The sequence below is a fragment of the Pleurodeles waltl genome, chromosome 4_1 (assembly GCF_031143425.1).
Source record: "Pleurodeles waltl isolate 20211129_DDA chromosome 4_1, aPleWal1.hap1.20221129, whole genome shotgun sequence".
In the NCBI taxonomy this organism is placed as follows: domain Eukaryota; kingdom Metazoa; phylum Chordata; class Amphibia; order Caudata; family Salamandridae; genus Pleurodeles; species Pleurodeles waltl.
The window spans coordinates 37,064,928-37,090,038 of record NC_090442.1 but is presented as its reverse complement, the minus strand read 5'-3'; the positions used below and the strand labels follow the sequence as shown (position 1 = coordinate 37,090,038).

Sequence of the window (25,111 nt, the reverse complement as noted above, 5' to 3'; positions counted from 1 at the left end):
AACAGATTCAAGCAATTAGCTTACATTATCTAGTGCCTGCAGCATGATTGAGGGCTAGTCCTGGTAACAGATAATGGGTCCCTTTTCTGGTTTTAGCAGGCACATGGGGAATAGTTTGTGGGGGAGTTAGGCAGACACAAGTATAATATAATGCTCTTCGTTTCTGGAAAGGTTTCATTTGAAAATCTGCCTTGCAGTCCTCTAGATCTTGCAAGGAGCATCTGCATTTTATTTTTGGATTGTTCAATGTGTTGCAACTGCTATGCTCATATTTAGATCCCAAGACTGCCCAATGCTCAGACCGTCCAAAGTTTTCCGCTTTGTCTCTTAGGAAGGTATTTCTGAAAGCTTGGTTTGTAGCCATCTGTAGGAAAGTACCATCTTGCCTGGCATGTTACCCCCATTTTTCACTGTATATATGTTGTTTTAGTTGTATGTGTCACTGGGACCCTGCCAGTCAGGGCCCCAGTGCTCATAAGTGTGCCCTGAATGTGTTACCTGTGTTATGACTAACTGTCTCACTGAGGCTCTGCTATCCAGAACCTCAGTGGTTATGCTCTCTCATTTCTTTCCAAATTGTCACTAACAGGCTAGTGACCAATTTCACCAATTCACATTGGCATACTGGAATACCCTTATAATTCCCTAGTATATGGTACTGAGGTACCCAGGGTATTGGGGTTCCAGGAGATCCCTATGGGCTGCAGTATTTCTTTTGCCACCCATAGGGAGCTCTGACAATTCCTACACAGGCCTGCCACTGCAGCCTGAGTGAAATAACGTCCACGTTATTTCACAGCCATTTACCACTGCACTTAAGTAACTTATAAGTCACCTATATGTCTAACCTTTACCTGGTAAAGGTTAGGTGCAAAGTTACTTAGTGTGTGGGCACCCTGGCACTAGCCAAGGTGCCCCCACATTGTTCAGGGCAAATTCCCCGGACTTTGTGAGTGCGGGGACACCATTACATGCGTGCACTACACATAGGTCACTACCTATGTGTAGCTTCACAATGGTAACTCCGAATATGGCCATGTAACATGTCTATGATCATGGAATTGCCCCCTCTATGCCATCCTGGCATAGTTGGCACAATCCCATGATCCCACGGGTCTCTAGCACAGACCCGGGTACTGCCAAACTGCCTTTTCAGGGGTTTCACTGCAGCTGCTGCTGCTGCCAACCCCTCAGACAGGTTTCTGCCCTCCTGTGGTCCAGCCAGGCTTGGCCCAGGAAGGCAGAACAAAGGACTTTCTCAGAGAGAGGGGGTTACACCCTCTCCCTTTGGAAAAAGGTGTTAAGGCAGGGGAGGAGTAGCCTCCCCCAGCCTCTGGAAATGCTTTCATGGGCACAGATGGTGCCCATTTCTGCATAAGCCAGTCTACACCGGTTCAGGGACCCCTCAGCCCTGCTCTGGCACAAAACTGGACAAAGGAAAGGGGAGTGACCACTCCCCTGACCTGTACCTCCCCTTGGAGGTGCCCAGAGCTCCTCCAGTGTGCTCCAGACCTCTGCCATCTTGGAAACAGAGGTGCTGCTGGCACACTGGACTGCTCTGAGTGGCCAGGGCCAGCAGGTGACGTCAGAGACTCCTGATAGGCTCCTTCAGGTGTTGCTAGACTATCCTCTCTCCTAAGTAGCCAAACCCTCTTTTCTGGCTATTTAGGGTCTCTGCTTTGGGGAATTCCTTAGATAACGAATGCAAGAGCTCATCAGAGTTCCTCTGCATCTCTCTCTTCACCTTCTGCCAAGGAATCGACTGCTGACCACGCTGGAATCCTGCAAAACTGCAACAAAGTAGCGAAGACGACTACTGCAACTCTGTAACGCTGATCCTGCCGCCTTCTCGACTGTTTTCCTGGTGGTGCATGCTGTGGGGGTAGTCTGCCTCCTCTCTGCACTAGAAGCTCCGAAGAAATCTCCCGTGGGTCGACTGAATCTTCCCCCTGCTACCGCAGGCACCAAAGAACTGCATCACCGGTCCTCTGGGTCTCCTCTCAGCACGACGAGCGAGGTCCCTTGAATCCAGCAACTCTGTCCAAGTGACTCCCACAGTCCAGTGACTCTTCAGTCCAAGTTTGGTGGAGGTAAGTCCTTGCCTCCCCACGCCAGATTGCATTGCTGGGAACCGCGTCTTTTGCAGCTACTCCGGCTCCTGTGCACTTTTCCAGGATTTCCTTTGTGCACAGCCAAGCCTGGGTCCACGGCACTCTAACCTGCATTGCACGACCTCCTGAGTTGTCCTCCAGCGGCGTGGGACTCTCTTGTGCAACTTCGGGTGAGCACCGTTTCACTCCACTTTGTAGTGCCTGTTCCGGCACTTCTGCGGGTGCTGTCTGCTTCTGAGAGGGCTCCTTGTCTTGCTGGACGCCCCGTCTGTCCCCTCACGCAATTTGCGACATCCTGGTCCCTCCTGGGCCACAGCAGCATCTAAAAACCCTAACCGCACGATTTGCAGCTAGCAAGGCTTGTTTGCGGTCTTTCGGCGGGAAAACACTTCTGCACGACTCTTCACGACGTGGGACATCCATCCTCCAAAGGGGAAGTTTCTAGCCCTTGTCGTTCCTGCAGAATCCTCAGCTTCTACTTCCTAGTAGCAGCTTCTTTGCACTCACAGCTGGCATTTCCTGGGCATCTGCCCACTCTCGACTTGATCGTGACTTTTGGACTTGGTCCCCTTGTTCCACAGGTACTCTAGTCTGGAACTCCATCGTTGTTGCATTGCTGGTATTGGTCTTTCCTGCAGAATTCTCCTATCATGACTTCTGTGCTCTTTGGGGAACTTTAGTGTACTTTGCACTCACTTTTCAGGGTCTTGGGGTGGGCTATTTTTCTAACCCTCACTGTTTTCTTACAGTCCCAGCGACCCTCTACAAGGTCACATAGGTTTGGGGTCCATTCGTGGTTCGCATTCCACTTTTGGAGTATATGATTTGTGTTGCCCCTATCCCTATGTGCCCCCATTGCATCCTATTGTAACTACACATTGTTTGCAATGTTTTCTAATACTATACTGCATATTTTTGGTATTGTGTGCATATATCTTGTGTATATTTGCTATCCTCATACTGAGGGTACTCACTGAGATACTTTGGCATATTGTCATAAAAATAAAGTACCTTTATTTTTAGTATATCTGTGTATTGTGTTTTCTTATGATATTGTGCAAGTGACACTAGTGGTACTGTAGGAGCTTCACTCGTCTCCAAGTTCAGCATAAGCTGCTCTGCTAAGCTACCATTATCTATCAGCCTAAGCTGCTAGACACCCTATACACTAATAAGGTATACCTGGGCCTGGTGCAAGGTGTAAGTACCCCTTGGTACTCACTACAAGCCAGTCCAGCCTGCTACACCATCCCAGATCTTCAGATGAGTAATTTGTATGTTAACACCCAGACCATCCCGCGCCTTCAACTGCTGCATTAGCACCTAATATCTTAGAGCCACCCCAGGCCTTGTGAAGAGGTTTTGCATTTTACCTTTAAGACCGTTCTATGCACTTTCACTGTTGCAATTGCAGTTAAAATCCAGTGTATTTTTCAGGGAAGAGATAAACTTGGGAAGGCACAGTATCTAGCCATGCTGCTCCCTATTTCAAGGGAGGCTTATCAGAGAGCTTCTTGTTTCTTTGGCCAAACACTAGACTGTAACATGTACTAGCACTTTTACTCCCACATTGCCCTATGCAACTTAATTGGTGGACTCACATTTTAGCACTCGTCTTATCCTGTGCATGTCGGGGGCATGTATGTTGGGGAAAGCGCACACACTTTAAGACAGCTTTTCTTCCTACTTCTAAGGAACGCTGCCTAGGAATAACTGTGTAGTGGCTTTGATAGCAGCGGATACCGCTGCGCGTGCCGATCAGCTGTTCCTCGGCATTGGTGTTTTCACCAGTTTTTACATTGAGCACCTGAACAAAGGGTCAGGTGCATTGTTCATTTGTTAAGGGGTAATTCTCAAAAGTTTATTTTTGTTTTCTTTGGTTTTTGTTTTCTTTTAAGTGTTAAAAGAGAAAACTAAATGTAGTGGCTTTGATAGCAGCGGATACCGCTGCGCGTGCCGATCAGCTGTTCCTCGGCATCGCACGCACAGCGGAGGTGATCATACGTGGCCGTCCTTCGTTGTTCGGGGTTCCTTTCCGCGTTGTTAGCGCGAGGAACATCTAACATTCGGGGGAAGGCAACGGCCGGCCAGGCTGTCGATCTGCGACACCGAAGGTCATCTCTGCTGCGCGCTGGGGTGGTTTCACTAGAAGAAACTTATCTTCAAATAAACTCTATGAAACTTCAACAACCGTGCGTCTGGATATTTTGTTTCCAGCTTACTTTAAACAGTTTTGCAGATAACTTCTAATTTATTATAAGCATGTGCACCTTAACTCACATGCTGCCCTTGTACCTTAAACACTATTTACTAAGAATCAGTATTCTTGACTCTGCAAGGGTTGACAGTCCTGGGTTAGTAGGGTTAGATGGACCCCTCTCTCAGCTCTTTAATATATGCATGGACAAGAGGAGAACAAGCTATTTATATGCTATTTTAAATTGAATTATAGTTGAGAATTTTATAATGTCATTTTATCAAACATGAATTTGGATGTGATTTTTTTCTTTATGTTTTATAATGAGCTTTCTGAGCATTATATTGCAATGGTTTAATAATCAAACAATAAAAGGTATTTGATTGATTAAGACACTTGACGCAATCAAACATTTTCTGACCAAGCAGTAGTAGAACCAAAATGTGTTCAATTTGGCCACATGCAGCTGAGAGAATTTGCTTGCCTGTTTATATGGTTTAGAGAACTTGATTTCAAATCGATGACTTGTTATGCAGTCACATATTTCCCCATGTAAAGATATATTACCTAATTCTGTGTGTCAAATTACTCATTATACATGCTTGAGCATGTTCCTGCAACTATTTGACATGTTTATGTCTAGCAACGCGTGGTTTTAGACAAGATTTTGCACTGTTGTGTGTTTTTAGGTTGAGTATAGCAGTGCGCATAAACTGCTTTTCCGACGTGTTGGTATCTATGTGGGCTTTTGACACCCACCTCACGCCACTAGCATGTGGGCTTGCCTTTCAGAAATTGGTAAATGCTTTATGTTTGTCCCGTCTTGGGGCAATTTTGTTACATAGATAATTAAACAATTGCCGATATGTTTGATTGCAAACTTCTTTTTCCTTTTGTGTCTCTCCTTCGCACTCACGCTCATGGCGGGCGTGGTGCTTTGAATTGACTTGCTTATGTCAACATTTTTACTTTTCATTTTCAATTTATGGGGCAAGAAAAGTCCAGTTAGGAATTTACAACCCTAAAAGGTCTAACTCGAGCAAACGCGAGACCCATTGCATTGCAAATGCTTGTTATTCTTCTACGTTTAGGCAGTAGACATGTTACCCATTTTCTGCGCAGCTCTCTGGCGTTTTTGTGCCCAGGTCGATGTTACAGAAACCACGTATATATTAATTTTAAAATAACTTTGCTCATGCAGTACCGCAGCACGAAGGAAAGGTGAAGGGGTTAGCGAAGATAACCGGACAACTCAGTGCTTCCTTAAAAACATGACCATAAAATCTTAATTTACCATGCACGAAGCGCTCGCATAATATAACGCGGAGGAGGCTATTAAGTTACAGAATGTACTAGTGATTGGGGCATTTGCGTTTTTTAAATTACAACGTACTTTAAATCATAAAAATAATAAAATAAAAAACACCCCTTCTGTTTGCGGCTGACAACGAAACGGCAAGCGACTCTTAAACCTGTGCGTGTGGAGTCATGTTCAGCCATGTAAGGATTAAAGACATTTACTGAGATGTACACGTAAAATACAACCACTGGGATTACCAGAAAATACGTGGAAATGTATGTTGTGATTCCATTAAACTTCTAGTGCCCTGTTGCGGGACTAATCAACAGAAATGCTATCCTTGGGAACCTGAAACTTCCAGCTCACGGTGGCACGCCGCTCCCTAAGGAAGTCAGTTTGTACAACAGTTCACTCCAGGGGGGGGGCAGCAGTTCACTCCAAGGGGGGGGGCAGCAGTTCACTCCAAGGGGGGGGGGGGGCAGCAGTTCACTCCAAGGGGGGGGGGGGCAGCAGTTCACTCCAAGGGGGGGGGGGGCAGCAGTTCACTCCAAGGGGGGGGGCAGCAGTTCACTCCAAGGGGAGGGGGAGGTAACCTCGGCCAGTTTCTCTGGTATATAGGCTTCCCGTATAAAAAATTATTTGTAGCCATTCACTTTCAATTCTGGGGTGCCGCAGGGTCATGAGAAAGGAAAAGGGGGGCAGGGAAGATGCAGGGCAGAAGTGGCCACAGTTGACTATGAGCTCGTATGGCCGACTGCAAACCAGCATAATGAGGGGCAGCAACGCAAATTAGTGCACTACGGACAAATATAACCCTAGAAGATGTACAGGCTCCTTAAGCTTAAAAACAAAAGAGACAACTATAACTATAGACCAGCATTCTTCATGGATGCGCATTAAAGAAGAACGTCAAGAAAATGCAGATCTCTTATACTGCAAGGAGCAGACACACCATAGCTCACCTCGAGACCAATTAGCTATCTAAATCTCACAATCTACAATGAATGTTGTTTCCCAAACACAAGGACATGATCCCTCCACTCCTCCCACGCACTGTTCAAGAAGGTAGAAGGGGGGAAAACCTACAAAATAAAAGGAAAACAGAGGGAACAGTGATGCCAGAAACTAACAAGAAATGATAGCTACGACAGAGCACACCAGGAGCAGGCAGCTACACAATGAATTCAACTGCACTGAAAACAGTAATGCCTAATCTCTGCGTTTCGTTTTCACGTGAGCTGTCGCATTTTCATATCAATTTTTAGTGTCTTGTTGCTGCGAAAAATCACTGAAACAAACCATAAATACAATGGTACAGCAGACCTACCAGACTATCCATCTCTATTTAAGTCAATGGCGACGTTAAAAAACCGCGGAATAAAGGGGAAAAACAAACACCTAGGGCAAGAGCTTCGTTTCACAGACCACGATCATCACCCATTTGAAAGGGAGCAGCAAATTTGCGTATCTGGGCCATAAAAGGTTTGTTTTCCCACCAAGCGCGTGCGCCACTGAACCAAGAAAGGACTACAGGAATGAAACTCGGTGTGAGAAAGAACATGTATGTATGGAAAACGCAGAGCAGCTCCCAGGGGGAGGGGAGGGCACACTGCTGCTACAGCTCAGACCCAAAGGAAGAGAGCAAGGTTTCAAAACAAGAGACGGGCGTCAGCACGGGGAAGGGAGAGGGCATTGCTGCTAGAGTTGTAAATTACTGACAGGACTTTTATTGCCAGACAGACTGAAAATAACAAGAGGAAGAGAGCGAGCTAGCCCTGGAAAAGCCCCCCTCTGACGTTGGTTTATGTTTACAGAGGGTGCTGGTGGGGAGGAGGGGCTGAACACACACCCACAGTGCAAGGCAAACAGGCCAATACTGAAAGAAAAAGTCCCCTTCAGAAAAGATAAACAGGACAAAGCATAATTAAACAGTACTTTGTGCTGCTCCCAAAGTGAAAAAAGGCAGGACACAGAGGCAGAACTGACCACTAGCAAGCAAGGATTTTTGAAGGACACTGCAACTAACAAATGAAAATGCTGGAACTCACTCTATTGTATACTTTAGTATACAGCAGGCCGAACGCTAACGCTCAACTTAAAAAGGAGTTGGATTAACTTAAAAAATGCCCTGCAAACTACAAATACTTCTGTGGAACAGGACTTGGGTGACAGGGCTACTGGACAGTGAAGAGAAGTGACAATAGGGTGCAAGACATCTGGAGGAGAATCAAACTGAACATATACAGGTTGAAACTCAAGATGGACATGTAAATCCTCCAGACAGGGCATACATTGTAAAAATATAAATTGAGGGGATTATACCACTGATTATTTTTTTTTTATAAACACATTTTTATTGTTTTATTTAAAGGTAAAACAAGTCATATTAAAGTCTGACAAAAGGCCACAGTGTAGAGTTAATCAGCACACCCGTCAGGCAAGTAATCTTCATAAGTTTATTAGTAGATAGAGAAACCACCCCGACAAACAGACACCGGCCGGCAGCTCCTTCGTTAACGCGCCTCCCTCTTTGCCAGCCATTTTCCTTCCCCACGTTCTACATCGAACGTCTCTTGTCAACCCAGTTCGCAAGATAAGCGTGCAAATTAATAAAAGTCCAGCGCGCCGATGTCGCGAGCCGGAGAAAATGGAGAATACTACATGGGTTTTCCTCTTCCAAAAACAATAGGAAGAGATTAAATAAACACATAACATTGGAACACCACCAGCTGATCCGCTCCACCAAAAGAGCATCCTTCAAAGAGAGACTGGACAAGCACACCCACAACAGCAAAGAACTCTTCAACATCGTCAAAGAGCTCTCCAACCGCAACGCCAGCTCCAACTCCATCACGCCCTCACAAGAACTCTGCAACTCCCTCGCTACCTTCTTCCATCGAAAGATCACCGACCTACACGACAGCTTCGGACCACTGATCCCGCCGACCACCATGGAACTCACAGCCCCAACCATCACCCTCAACGCCTGGACACCCATCAGCTCCGAAGAGACTAGAACCACCATGAACACCATCCACTCCGGTGCCCCCTCAGACCCTTGCCCTCATCACATCTTCAACAAAGCCGACGCCATCATCGCCCCCTATCTCCAGAGGATCATCAACAGCTCGTTTGCATCTGCCACCTTCCCCGAGAGCTGGAAACACGCAGAAGTCAACGCCCTCCTGAAAAAAACCACGGCGGACCCCAACGACCTGAAGAACTTCCGCCCCATCTCGCTCCTCCCCTTCCTGGCCAAGGTCATCGAGAAGGCTGTCAACAAGCAACTGACCAACTTCCTCGAAGACAACAACCTGCTCGACCCCTCCCAGTCTGGCTTTCGGGCCAACCACAGCACAGAAACCGCCCTCATCGCAGTCACTGACGACATCAGAACCCTGCTGGACAACGGAGAAACAACCACCCTCATCCTCCTCGACCTCTCGGCTGCCTTCGACACGTCTGCCACCGCACCCTAATAACCCGCCTCCGCTCCACCGGTATCCAAGGACAGGCCCTGGACTGGATCATCTCTTTCCTCTCGGACAGATCCCAAAGAGTCTACCTCCCGCCCTTCCGCTCAGAACCCACCGAGATCATCTGCGGCGTCCCACAAGGCTCCTCACTAAGCCCTACTCTCTTCAATGTCTACATGAGCCCCCTCGCCGACATTGCTCGCAAACACAACATCAACATCATCTCCTACGCCAACGACACCCAGATAATACTCTCCCTCACCAAAGACCCAGCCACCGCCAAAACCAACCTGCAGGATGGAATGAAAGACGTTGCACAATGGATGAAACTCAGCCGCCTAAAGCAAGAAGGAAGTCCTCATCCTCAGAAACTCCCCGTCTGCCAGGGAGGGCTCTTGGTGGCCCACGGCCCTGGGCACCGCACCAACCCCTTCAGACCACGCACGCAACCTCGGATTCATCCTGGAACCCCTTCTCACCATGACCAAGCAAGTCAACGCCGTCTCGTCATCTTGCTTCCACACCCTTCGCATGCTCCGGAAGATCTTCCGCTGGATCCCCACCAACACCAGAAAAACTGTGACCCACGCCCTCGTCACAAGTCGCCTGGACTACCGAAACACCCTATACGCAGGAACCACCGCAAAACTTCAGAAACGTCTTCAGCGCATACAAAATGCCTCTGCACGCCTCATCCTCGACGTACCCCACCACAGCCACATCTCCGCCCACCTGAAACACCTGCACTGGCTACCCGTCAACAAAAGGATCACCTTCAGGCTCCTCACCCACGCACACAAAGCCCTCCACAACAAAGGACCCGAATACCTCAACAGTCGCCTCGCCTTCTACACGCCCACCCGTCAACTTCGCTCTACCAACCTCGCTCTCGCCGCCGTCCCTCGCATCCGCAGAACCACCGCTGGAGGGAAATCCTTCTCCTACCTGGCAGCCAAGACGTGGAATTCCCTCCCTGCCCACCTCAGGACTACCCAGGACCACCTCACCTTCAGGAAGCGCCTCAAGACCTGGCTCTTTGAGCAGCAGTGACCCCCCCCTAGCACCTTGAGACCCTCACGGGTGAGTAGCGCACTTTATAAATACCTTGATTGATTGATTGATTAAATGCTATATAAATATACAACTTAAGACAACGCACTAAAATAAACTATAAATTTACTATTCAATACTGTCAAAAAAGTAGAGGATTTTAAACACAGAAAATAAAAGGAAACTTACATAATAACAAAAAGACCAGATAACAAAGTAAAGCTTAGAAGTAACATAGTACAACTGAATTAAGGACAAAATTCTGCCATACAATAAAACAAAGATATTGAATCATCTGAATCTGTTAGGTTCACGTCACACAAGTACTTCAGCGTACAATGGAGAAATCATGTATGGTTCACGTCTCACACGAGTACTACAAGTACAATGGTGAAATCATCACAGCTCTGAATCATCTAAATCTGTAAGGCTTACGTCTTACACGAGTACTTCTGCGTACAATGGAGAAATCATCACAGATCTTGCAGGTACAACAATAAAACAAAGATATTGAATCATCTGAATCTGTTAGGTTCACGTCACACAAGTACTTCAGCGTACAATGGAGAAATCATGTATGGTTCACGTCTCACACGAGTACTACAAGTACAATGGTGAAATCATCACAGCTCTGAATCATCTAAATCTGTAAGGCTTACGTCTTACACAAGTACTTCAGCGTACAATGGAGAAATCATGTATGGTTCACGTCTCACACGAGTACTACAAGTACAATGGTGAAATCATCACAGCTCTGAATCATCTGAATCTGTAAGGCTTACGTCTTACACGAGTTCTTCTGCGTACAATGGAGAAATCATCACAGATCTTGCAGGCACCATCTCGTACTTTGCAAACATCATTTTGAATATCACAATTATTATGACTATCCACTTCATTGCATAAATAGCTTGTATTAGCTGGTGAATGAACCTTCACAACCTTAGACTTATTCCACCAATTACCACCCTCTACCCTGACAGCATTTACACATACTTTATTAACCAACAAAGGAGATGAAAACTTAAAGTCACCTTTCTTGATGAAACCCCCAAGCTTGATTTTCACAAAATCCCCAGCATTCACAGACATCTCAGACACCTTCCTCCTTTCATAATAGTAACCTTTCTGTGAAGTTTGTGCTCTGGCTACATTTTCTCTTACAAAATGATCTAAGTTCTGAACACACACCTCTTGTTTCAACAATTTGAAAATCCATGCAGGTTTAAACTCAGTGGCTGGTTTCCTTCCATGTAATAATTTGAATGGAGAAACCAAAGTGGTCGATTGGGGTGTAGGCCTATAGAACCACAACACTGACTGATTAGCTGAGTAAATGTCAACTTTGTTCTGTATGGCCCACTTTATACAATCACCCAGGACCCGGTTAAAGCGTTCTACAAGACTATTAGTTTGTGGATGAAAAAATAACTTTTCAGATGTATAATACCACTACTCCTGAAAAAATGTTCAACCTCATTAGAAACAAATTGAACCCCATTATCAGAAACAATACACTCAGGAAATCCTTCCCTCATGCATACATCTCTGATGAATTTCACTACCGCCTTTGAATTGGATTCACTAATGAACCTAACTTATGGCCATTTTGAGTAATAATCCAACAGAACTAAAGCATACTTCGAATTTGAAGGCAGGGTGTAAAAGGGACCAATCAAATTGATTCCTAATTTTACCCAGGGTTGCTCAGGCACTGCAATAGGTATTAAAGGTGGCACACATGTTTTAAGGACTTTATCGATAGAAGTGCATCCAACACATCCCTTGACCACATCATCCACCTCGCTATCCATTTGGGGCCACCAGAAAAAGGAACGTTTAGTGAAAGTTGAACCTAAGTGTCCCTCATGGGCTTTTTTTAGTAATTGTGCAGAATTACAGAAGATTTGGTAATCCTTTATTCCAAGTATACTGAGTAGTATAATGAGGATAACTCCCAGGTTGCTCCTTCTTCCTCTCCTCCCAAGCTTCTTCTAACTCCAACCTTCCAATCAATAGAATGCCGCTCTACTTCACATTCCACCCCATAGTCACAAGCACTTTACTATACATCTTCCCCCTTTCTAAATTGTGAAAATACTTACAAGAAAATATTCTAAACTATATACAACCTATATACATAGTCTATTTAATCCATATTAACTGTACACAAACTATATACAGCTTATATACATAGTAGATCTAGATCATATTAACTTTACACACATTTCCAACACTCCATTCTCTCCCATCATCCAATTTGGCTACTGAATTCATCACCCTCCCCACTTTCTGAGGTTCACCAAACTTACTGTCACCCTTCTTTACAACACCACATTTTCTCACCACCACCCAATCACCTACTCCAACGCAGACATCCTTCACCCCTTTCCTATTGTCATAATATGACTTATTACGTTCCTGTGAGCTCCCAACTCTGGCTTTCATGCCTTCGCGATCAACCCACACTTCTTTCTTTTCTTTCAACCACCACGGAGACTCTTTGGTTGCCGGTTCTCTTCCTTTCAGAGCAACATAAGGTGATACACCAGTTACTGAATGAGGAGTTACTCTATGTGCCCATATCATTTTATTCAACTCCATCCTCCAGTCCAATCCATTGGCCAATGACAGTTGAATATTTTCAATGACAATCCTATTCACTCTCTAAACAATTTGCTTGTGGCCTATATAGTACAACTCTCTCATGTTTAATCCCCAGCCCAGCAAACAAAATTGTCATAATTGTAGAAACCAACTGTACGCCATTGTCGGTTACTATGATCTTTGGTACCCCTTAATCCAGAAATGCATGTTTAAGAAATTCAATGACTTTGATAGTTGTAATTTGCTCCACGCTTTTGACCATGAACCACTTACTATGATAATCCACCAAAATTATCAAGAAACGATTCCTCCTGCCAAGTTTGTCCCCTGGACAAAGGAAATCTAACGCCAATTTTTCCCAGGGTTTATCAGGAAACTGCATACATCCTAAAGGTGGTTGCCTAACAATTTTCACCTTATCACTATTTCTACAGGCCTGACAATCATTCACAACCATCTCAAAATCCTTATCCATCCCTAGCACCAATAGTACTGCCGCAACCTCCTCTTTGTTAAGCTTCTGCCTAGGTGTCCCTCATGCACAATTTTTATCAACCTTTCCCTCAGTTTCACAGGAGGAACAATTCTATCACGCCTCAACACTTTCTCTCCTTGCACACTCAATTCATTCCTAACTTTACACTACACACTGCCTCATATTTCCTTGCCACACTCCAAGATTCTCATCAGAACAACTTATGAACTTCCTCAAATTACTATACTCAGTATCATCCCTCACAGCATCATCCCATTCGTCCTGACCCAAAGCTAGTTCTCCACTCATTGGTAATATCTCCACTTCCATTTCACATATGTCATCCCGATCATCATCAATCGTCATACGCGACAAACAATCTGCCAACACGTTCTTTTTGCCTCTCACAAATTCCACCACAAAATTAAACTTCATGATTGATATCAACCATCTGGAAATACGCGGTGTTATGCTTCCTTCCAATCCTCGTCCACATTTAAACATTTGCGGTCTGTATGAAGTACAAACGGCAGACCCCACAAATAGTACCTATAATGACTTATGCCCCAACAACAGGCTAAAGCCTCTTTTTCTATGGCAGAATATGACCACTCAGCACCACGCAATCTCCTAGATGCAAATACGATAATTTTATCCACATTCGCCTTCCACTTGCATCAATACCGCACCAAGCCCTACACTGCTGGCATCAGTTATCACAATCGTTTTCCTTTTCACATTGAAGTGCCCCAAATTGGGAGCACTAGCAATCGACTCTTTAATTTTATGAAACGCCCTCTGATACTCAACATTCCATTCAAATGCCGCACCCTTCTTCAGCATCATCCCCAGAGGTTCAACAAGATCTGCAAAATTATGCACAAACTTAAATCCTTTTAGGTTTGATTCCTTCTGCTGATAATTTGTGTCCTAAATAATTTACACAATTATTCCTCAATTGACATTTCTCTGTCTTGACAGTCAATCCACACTCCTCAATTCTTTTCAACACTTCCAATAACAATTCATTATTTACGTCAAATGACCTGCCCAGTACGATAATGTCATCTTGGAAGCATAATACATTATCCAAACCCTTAAAAATATTCTGCATTATCAGTTGAAATACAGCAGATACCGATGCTAAACCAAACGGCAACCTACAATATCGGTAAGCTCCCAAAGGTGTTACAAAAGAGGTCAGGTGACGAGATTCAGCATGCAAAGTGACTTGATGACATGCAGCAGACATATCTAACACACTAAGGCCCATATTTATACTTTTTTTGCGCAGCGTTTGCATCATTCTTTGACGCAAAAGCAGCGCTAACTTACAAAATACAATTGTGTTTTGTAAGTTAGCGCCACTTTTGCGCCAAAAAGTGACGCAAACGCGGCGCAAAAAAAGTATAAATATGGGCCTAAATACCTTACCACCACTCATCATGCTCAACATTTCATTGATATTCGGTAAGGGCTGCCTATCCACCCAAATGTTTCTATTTAAGTCTCTCAAATCAATACATAAACAAATTTTGTTTCCCTCCTTTGGTGCTACTACAATGGGCGCCAACCACTCAGATGATTCAATTGGTTCTATTATCTTCTCCTCCAGCAACCTACTCAGTTCTTGTTGAAGTGGTTTTCTCATCATGAATGGCACTGGTCTTACCTTATGTACCACTGGTACTGCATTAGTTTTCAGTTTTATTCGGTGCGTAAAACCCTTCAACTTACCCAACTTGTTAGTAAAAACCTTAGGAAATGTATCCATCAATTTCTCGCACCATTGTGCATCCGCCTCCAGACTTTCCATACAACCCATTTGCTCCACCATCATGACCGGTTCTGTTGCATTGGGATCAAGTACAATGCCCAAATCCTTTTGGTGTCTCCATCCTAAAAGGTTTGATCCTTCTTCTGTGATATATATCTTTCAATGCACACCATTCTTTTTTAACGTAATGTCCATCCAGCACATTCCTATAATTTCAATTCTTTTACCCCCATAACCAACTGTCTTTACATCAGGCTTCTGCAGGTTCTCGAAGTTTTCCTTCAAAACATTTTTGTATACCTCTTTAGATAACAGTGTGAATAAACTGCCTGAATCCACTAGCATCCTTACCACCTTACCAGATCCAATTATTACATTGCAATGGGGTTTTTCCAATCCATCTGAACTTTCTCTCTTTAAATTCTTCACACTCACAGACTCCACCCTTTGCCAACCAGACTCTTCTGCACCACTAATTGCGAGTATAATTTCCTCACGATCATTCTTCATATCATCCTTCATATCGTCCACCGATTTAACACTGCCACTTAACATTTTCCCTTTTGATCTACGTACTTTAGCTATGTGCCCCTTCCTGCTACACAATCTACATGTCAAAGTATATGCGGTGCACATCGGGCTCGGAGCTATGTGCCCAGGGCACCCACATATAAAACATGTGATGCCCATATTCTTCCTCTCCGCAATTCTCGCCGAAGCATTTTCAATAATTTTCTCTCGCTTCCTGGATTTAAATTCATTCACCTCAACAGTGGTTTCCTTATAAGAGTCTCTGACATAGTTTTTGGATATGTCAATCTCCTTCATCCAAGCATCCGTGTGTTCCATGCTTCTCGCTATTTGTATGGATTCCTCCAACGAAGGATCCATTGATAACAACCTTTCTTTCACCTTCTTGTTATCCGTGCACCGTACTATTTGATCTTGTGTTAAGGAATCTCTAAAGTCACGAAAGTCGCATGTCACTGTCAATCGCCTCAAAGCTGCAACAAAAGACATAGGGGGTTATTACAACTTTGGAGGAGGTGTTAATCCGTCCCAAATGTGACGGATATACCACCAGCCGTATTACGAGTTCCATAGGATATAATGGACTCGTAATACGGCTGGTGGTATATCCGTCACTTTACCGTCACTTTTGGGACGGATTAACACCTCCTACAAAGTTGTAATAACCCCCATAATGTCCTCATCATGACCTTGGGTATGGGAGAAAAATTTATGACGTTCAAATATTGTACTTATTTTTGGAGTAAAATGTTTCTCCAGCATTTGTAATGACATATCATACACATTAATAGGTTGACCATCTCCCGTACCTAAAGGTATCTCTGGCAAGTCATCATAAATTCTTCTACCCTCAGTTCCTAAATGGTGCAACAAAATCGCTTGTTTCCTGACTGGATTATATTTATCCCCAGCTATAGCCAACAAGTACGTAGTAAATATGTTCTTCCATCTTTTCCATGTTATAGCTGGTTCCCCTGGTAAAGGTAGAAAACATGGTGGTGCAGAAATATTTTGTTCAGCCATACCTGTAAGAAATTTTAAATAACAAACTACCACAAAATACTAACATAACAATCTAAATTGACAAACTAAAATAACAATCAAAAATAACAATCTAAATTAACAATTTAAAATACAATCTAGAAAAAAATATAATTCATTAAAACTATAAGTAGTTGCTGTTAAGGTTATTCTGCTTCCAGAAGTCTCTCTTTCCTTTCTATCTGGCTCACTTCCTCTGTAGTTCTTCTTCAGTTTCTTACTGCAGTACCATGAAGACTCGTAACTCCAGGAGCTTCACTAGTAAGATCAATGAAGTTGATCACTTAACCACGATCCCTCCGTAAGTCCTCCAATGCTTAAATGTCTGTCTAATGTGAGTGGGTGACAGGGCGTAAAGCTGAAAAGAAAAAAAAGCACGAGCACGACGCATAAAAAAATGTATGCGCTTGCACCCGTCGCGTTCTATTCAGCACGAAGTATGCGGTGTTGTCTTTCAATATAACAGCGTGTGTATCTCGCGCGTGTATCTCACCAAGATCCAGTGCGAGCTGCGCGCATGTAATGTTTCTTTTTTTTCCAATGACAGCGTGCGCTGTTCGTTTTTCGATAGTTGATGCATGAGGTAACTAGTAACAGTTAAGATGCAGTGTAGGATTTAAATATGACAGCGCACATTAATTTAACCGATACACACGTGCCGTTCGTATTTCTATTGCTGATGCTTAACTGATAGCAGTATCCGTTTTCCCATAGCATGCATACAGGTATAATTGTATAATTGTCCAAAGGAGAAAAAGCAAAGCAGAGAAAAGTAAGTAAAAAAAATGGTGAAGAAGAAGTTGAAGTTTAGAATGCTCGCATGCGACCAATCACAGCTACGGACCAGCAACACAATTCAAATAAACTCACAGATCGTACCGCCTTGGTCCAAATATTTTTCTTCACTCTTCTCCTCTAGCTTCTTTTGATTTACTTTCTTCACCGTCTCTCCAGATCCTTCACTGCAGCTCTAGATCTTCTCTTTATTATCTAAGGGTAGGGAGTTCTGAAGTTTTCTCTGCCCCCTGCGCAGAGTCCCTCGTTGCCAATTATGTAGTAATTGTGCAGAATTACAGAAGATTTGGTAATCCTTTATTCCAAGTATACTGAGTAGTACAATGAGGATAACTCCAAGGTTGCTCCTTCTTCCTCTCCTCTCCTCCCAAGCTTCTTCTAACTCCAACATTCCAATCAATAGAATGTCCCTCTACTTCACATTCCACCCCATAGTCACAAGCACTTTACTACACATTTGTTGTTTGAAAATTTGAGAGGGTATCAATTTGTCCGATCTCATAACTAACCCACACTCCAACTATAATTTCTCATTTACTTTGAAGAAAGGTTGAATACTTGCTTCCAGTGATTTCTCCTTGGGACACCCCTCGCTGATAATCTTGGAAACGGATCTCAAAATTGGATCATTGTTTGTAGCAGAAATCCATTCTGCTTCAGAAAATGGACCTACATCATCTTGTTCTAGAGACGCAATTAAGTAACTTTCATCGTCACATTCATCTTTCAAAACGTGAGGCCAGGAAACTGCAGGAAACCTAGATAAATAATCAGCTCACACATTTTTATCCCCAGAAATGTGTTGAATTTCAAATTGAAATTGAAGATGACAAGCTGAGAACCTTGCAATCCTGGGTGAACAATTCCTAACATTCTTCCCACTAAGTATAAAAATTAGAGGTTTGTGATCTGTTTGGAGCAAAAACTTTGTTCCCCAGAGATAAGTGCAAAATTTCTCTATTGCCCACCAGCAGGCTAAGAGCTCCTTTTCAATTACAGAATAAAGGCATTCTGAATCTCTTAAGACTCTGGAAGCAAATCCTACAGTGTTTTCACCCTCAAGTGTTTGTTGAGTAAGAACTGCACCTAAACCAACATTACTGGCATCAATGGTGAGCACGGACTTCAGTTCTGGATTAAACGGCTTAAGCGCCACACATTTAGAAAGCTGATGCTTAATCCACTTGAATGCAGCAACACAATCACGACTCCAGTTAAATTCTACTTTAGCTTTAAGCAGGTTTGAGGTCGGACTGACTCTGGAAGCAAACTCCTTAATAAACTGTGAACAGAATTCACAAAGATCAAGAAAGTGTTTAACGCCGCTTTTATCAGCGGGGCAGGTGCTGACACCAGAACAAGAAATCACATGGCCCAAGTATTCAACTTCTTCTCTTTTTAATACAACAGCTTGCAGAGAATACTACACATAGTCCTCAAGTAATACCTTCACTAGTACAATCAATGCAGACGTCAACATTTCATATAGTGGATTCAAGAGGTCTGCCACATCAACGTTTCTACGACATGTCAACACCTGCAGTCTCACACCATTTGTTCAAAATGTTATCATGGTTTGCTGGACACCCCCCGCACCTCTCCCCCCTTGGCCTCAGAGTCTGGCTTTTCCTGCTGGGCACACATACCACGGAAATTTAAAGCAATAATCTGGCCACATTTATCAGATGCCTACAACATCATTCCTGCAGAGGATCGCTGTCCATCTGTTATAAGGGATGCACCCCAAGAAAAGGGAATAATAAGGTTACTATTATCTTCTGGCAAACCTGTGGATGTCAGGGATAAGCACATGAGTAGGCTTTAAAACAAGCTCCAGCGCTGGACAGAAATCAAGTGGGTTGCAATAAAGAACCTCTTCTACAACCACTGCATTACAAAGTGATCAGCATAAACAGGATCAAAAACTGTGAAGATAGAAACAAACATATCAGCTGCAATATCACACACACACACACCACTCTCCTCCCACAGAACTCATGACGAACAAGGTGCGTAAAAAATAGAATTAACTCTTGACATCTCCATTAGTTTCTTCAGTCAAAATATAGCATCTGAAAGAGAGTATCTACCTGCTTTCTCATTTAAATGATTGCCAGTGGCTAGAAGAATAGTCTTGGTATTTTTGGAGCACCCGTTAGGGAGATCTTACAGGAAAATTCAAAGGCGCTATCTTATATTGACGATATTTACGTAACAAATGATGAGGTAGAACAACACCTGACTAGGGCAGACCGGATAGTGACAATACTGGCCAGACGTGCTTACAAAAAATGTTTTAAAAAATCAACAATTTCTTACGTGTATGTGATGTTCCTAAGATATGAGTCATCCACCAAGGGTTGGAGTCTGAAACAGGACTTCCTACAGATGCGTGCCACCTTACAGCCTCCAAATATGTTAAGAAAATTATAAGCCCTGATGGGATTTCTTAACTTTGGAAAGACTTACTTGCCACACTATGCCCAGCAAGTGAAGCCCTTGTACACCTTAATTTCCCTCAGAGTTTCTGAAAAAAATTGGACTGAAAGCACACAGCTACTTTGAATGAACTCCAAGCAGATGTGTAGGGACTAAATATTTGCACACTTGGCGCTAGACCTGACATCCGTGGTGTGGTATCCCCCCACACTTTTTACCTTCATACCTTCTGTTTCCTGAATTTGCTTTTGTTGGCATTAGGACTCTGTGCACATTACTACTGTTTAACAGTGCTAAAAGTCTTGTGCTCGATCTTAAAGACATAAAAAAATGGCCTACGCTTGATTGGCGCATCACATTTACTTGGTTCCTAGTATATGGTGCTACTTGTACAAGGGCCTGTAGATTACATGCTATTAGTAAACCTGCAGCACTCATGTGCCATCCACTATAGTACCACTTTAAAACGTGTCTCAGATCTGCCACTGCAGTCTGTAGCACAGTTTTCCACTGCCAATTTGAGCTGAAAAAAGTAAACTTTTTCCCAGGCATAAACCTCCCTTTTTAATACATATAACACATACAAGTTGCCTCTAGGGTACACCCTAAAGGCCAACAAGGCAGGGTGTATTGTAATTAAAAAGCAGGACATGTGTTCTGTTTTATTCCTAAATTCATCTTGCACTACTGTGAGACCTATCTCTCCCATTGGATACCACTGGGTTACCTTGTTACATTTGTGTTAACTGTTTGTCATAGGAATGACCCATCGTTTACTCAAATAGAGTTATATACATTTTTTAGGACCTTGCTACATTCTGGTTTACCAAGAATCCATGAGTCCAGAGAGTATCACAGGCTTGCGATACGCCTCTACAATTTTGCCTCCGACTAACTTGATGCCAAAGGAAATCATAACATTTGAGAAGGCAGTTCTGTTTGAGGTAGAGAAAGTATTCAAGGAACATAAATATGTGCAGTCCAACTTTACTAGAGCTCAAAAGGAATCTTTATCCTCCCTAGCAAGCAATAAAAATATAGTTATCAAACCTGCTGATAAAGGAGGAGCACCATTATTCAAGATAGAACAGATTATGAACAGGAAGTTGTAAGACAACTTCACATTATAACAAATTAAAGAAAGATCTAAAACCATCCATTAGAAGTGACCAATAAGGGTCTGTGTGATGGGTGGTTAAGTACAATTGAATATGACTATCTTAATAAGGATGATTTTTCCATACAAGCCTTATATGTTTTACCCCAAATCCACAAAGATACAAAGAAGCCACCAGGAAGGCAAATCGTGGCTGGCTGCCAGTCAGTTTTACAACCACTTGCAGAGTATGTTGATTTTTTCATCGAACCGTTTGTACCTCTAACCAAGTCATACATAAAAGATTGTCTGTGATCACTCAAATAGAAGGGGTTCCTTTTAATCCTGAGGTTGACATCTCAGTTACGATGGATAAAGAAAACTTGTACACCAATATTCCACAAGGTGAGGCACTTAAGGTAATCACCATCATTCTTGCCCAAGACCTCATAGGGTCCCCACTGATTTTATCACAAGTTGTATGCAGATTGCACTGGAATGCAATTACTCCCTGTTCAATGATGAGTTCTTTACACAAATAAAGGTAGTAGCGATGGGAGCTGTTTTTGCTCCTGCTATTGCAAATCTATATGTGGCAACTTTTGAAGAGTATACCATCTATAAGGGGCAATCCTTATGGTGGTTACATCACAAAGGGTCTCATTACCTCATTGGCAGTATTGACCACCTACCGCCACGGCAACGGCTGCCAACATCCTGCCACCGTGGCTACCAGCCGGCAACACGTATTATGACCGCAGACGGTATTCCGCCAGAAAAGACGGTGCTGCTGACAGCAGCACTGCCACGCCAGCAAAACACCACCGACTGTACCATGAGCAATGATACAACCTGGTGGTGTTTTGCTGGCGGATGCTGCTGCTGACAGCAGTGCCGCGGACCGTCTCCAGCTGGAGGACCCCCTGCAAGCAGGTAAGTCGGGTTCTCCGACCGGAGAGGGGGGTGGGGGTTAGTTGTGTGTATGTGGGTGTATGTGTGTGTATGTTTTGGGATGAGTGCATGCGGGTGTGAGTTGGGTTGGATGCGTGCGTGAATGAGTGATTGTGTTGTGTGTTGTGAATGCATGTGTGTGACAAGGTATGGTGGTGTGTGTTGTGGTGTGATGATATGTATGTGTGCATGCTTGGGTGGTGGTGGGTATGCGTGTGTGCATGTGTGTATATGGGTGCACGTGTGGGCGTGTGTATGTGCGGGGGCAGGAGCGGGTGGGGGAGGGTGGGGAAGGACTCTGGTGAGGGACCGGGGGCGGTGGAGACCCCCTATCAGTGCCAGGGAAAGGATTCCCTGGCACTGATAGTGCCTCCCGCCATGGTTTTTGTGACAGTAAGTTTGGTCATGAAAACCATGGTGGTAGGTCAGGTCGTAATCTCGAGGGTGGGAATGTGACGGCCACCGGACTGGAGACCAAAGTCTCCAGCCCCGGAGCAGTTACCATCCCATTTTTTTTACCGCCGGCTTGTTGCCAGTATTACCGCCACTTTAACACCGACCGCCAGGGTTGTAATGATGGCCAAAATGGCTCCGGTATATAGATGACATCTTCTTTGTTTGGCATGGTCTAATAAGTGGCTTACTACAGTTTCACAAATGGATTAATACTCCAAATACAAACTTAACATTTACCCTGGAGTATGATACCCATTCCATTAATTTTGTTAGATTTGAAAATTTCAGTTGACGAGGTCAAGCTGTATGTTGACCTATATACTAAACCTGCTGCCAGAAATACTCTACTGAGATATAATGATATAATAGCCATCATCCCAGGAATTTTAGGGACAATTTATCATTTGGGCAATTCTTAAGGATTAAACGTAATTGCATCAAGAAAGACAAGTATTTTTTGGAAGCCAAGACTTTAATGTCCAAATTGATTAAGAGAGGCTATCCATATAGACTGGTTAAAAGATCCCTGAAACGTGCCTAGCACTCCATAGTGCGGTAAGATGCACTGCAGTGGTACAAATCCCTCATAATGCAGTAAGGTGCAGTGGCACAGATTCCTCATAGTGCAGTGAGATGCAGTGCACTGATTCCTCACAGTCCAGTAAGATGTGGTGCAGTACACAGATCCCTCACAGTGCAGTAAGATGCAGTGCAGTGCACAGATTCCTCACACTGGAGTAAGATGCAATGCAGTGCACAGATTCCTTGCAGTGCAGTAAGATGCAGTGCACAGATTCCTCAAAGTGCACTAAGATGCAGCGCAGTGTACTTATTCCTCACAGTGCAGTAAGATGCAGTACAGATTCCTCACAGCGAAGTAAGATGCAGTGCAGTGCAGTTTTCTCAGAGTGCACTAAGATGCAGTGCACAGACCCCTCACAGTGCAGTAAGATGCAGTGCACAGATCCCTTCTTTAACAAAAATGATGACCACAAACACCCCCAGGGCCGGAAGGAAAGCCCCCCAGGGGTCCCCGGATAGAAGAGCCCAGCTCAGCCCAGCTCCTGGCAGAGATTTCCTCCAGGATTATTCAGTCTATTTCTACAAACACAGCAGAAGGTGCTGACAATCTCCTACCTGAGCAGAAACCTGTGCAGACATTTCCAGGCTCCCTCCTCCTCCTTGGGCTGGGGGGCAGGTGCAGATTTGGGGTCTGAGGGAATTTGTGAGGGTCTGAAGATAAAGATATCCGCACAGACAGAGGGTCCTTCCTCCTCTGCAGCAGGCTGGACACAGAAGGAGAGGCCGGAAATGACGTGAGCATCTGCTGCTAGTGCTGTCTCTGCTGCCGCTGACCCGGAAAAGGAAACCCTTCTCCCTTTCATACAATGTGCTCGGTGGATTTCATCAGCAGGTGAGGAGCGCCCTCTGGTGGCCGCTGACAGAACCGCCGCCTCCAGGAGGGAATTTAAATGATAACTTATTTCATTAAATGTATTCAAATGTAGACAGCTGCTCCAAATAAACTGGACAGCGTTTTTCTGATTTTTCAGTTTCTGTGGGTAATTCCTTATTAGGCTGTCTATCCACAAACAGCATTTCAACGCTTTGCCCCAAATTAAGTTTTACATTTGCACACATGCCAACATTTTAGAAGTGAAAACGGGAGTTTAAAAAAAAAATATTAAAGAGAATGTATTTTCCCTCATTGACTTCTATTGAAACCTGAATCAGGTTATTGTCATGTGTGGGACTTGCAAGTGTGCTGCTGCGGGATCGAATATGATATTAGAAATACAAATATACGTGCCAGGAGCATGGAAAAAGCGCTATAGCAGGCACAGAAAGCGTGATAAAACTGTTGTGCACTGGCCTGCAGGAGCTGGTTTCTGACAGTGCATGCTCCGAGTCACACAACACCAGACCCTGTCCACCTGCAGAAGGATGGGGTTTCTGCATGCAGGAATTGGGAGGCAGGAGACTAGCCTTGAAATCGGAAGCCTCACCCCTGAATCGAGAGGGTTGGTATGTGTGCATTTATCTCCTGCTTTGTTGTTCACCTACCTCCCTTCAAGGGTTCACTTATAAAACACAGAAAGAAGCAGATGGTAGACACTATAAATTCTTAAGACAGAACCATCAGGTTTCACCCAGACAGGGATCTCTCACTCAGTGGATCATGAAAATAGTGAAAGGTATCGGTCTGAGGGACGGAGGGGGTATTTTACCACTCGAAAGTGTTGGACTCTTATTATGGTTACCACCTTCTGGCCATGTTTTCAGAATTTGCAAAGGTCCGGACATGATTCTTCAATAAACCCTTGCATGAAATTGTTTGTATTCATTTTATTTTTAACACAGCTTTACTGTCTTTGTTTACTTTAAGTATCAGTCGTTGTCTATTAAGGCAGTTCTAGAACACATTTTAAGATGAATTTAGCTTACATGTGCTATTTTTAGTGTACACTGACATAGCTGCCAAGCATGCTTATGGGTGACATGTGTCGATGAGTGACATTTCATTGCCAGGGGATGACGCTCTGAGTGACAATTTACAGGCAACCTTAGTTCTTTCACACTATAGATATGCAGTGGTACCTTTAATAACCATTTTATATACGATTAGCATATTGCCTGCTTTAACCAACTACTCTCCAGTAACTTCATGAAAATTACATGTGGCCTTTTTTAAAAGCCGACACAGAGTAACACCCTTTCAGCCTCTAAGATCTTCTTTGGAGAACACATGTACCTACACACATGAAAACAAATACTTGGTGTTACAAAAAAAGGTACTTTATGTTGGTGA

General features: G+C 43.9%; 1 protein-coding gene across 1 annotated transcript in view; it reads right to left on the bottom strand.

The window, feature by feature from the left end:
* The window catches only part of LOC138286965 (zinc finger protein 729-like), a 303,471-nt gene extending 279,849 nt beyond the window's left edge, over positions 1–23,622 (bottom strand). Inside the window, exon 1 of the mRNA XM_069227333.1 lies at positions 23,440–23,622. The gene's annotated coding sequence lies outside the window, so the exon portion shown is untranslated. The remainder of the gene's footprint in view (positions 1–23,439) is intronic.
* Positions 23,623–25,111: the final 1,489 nt, after the last annotated feature.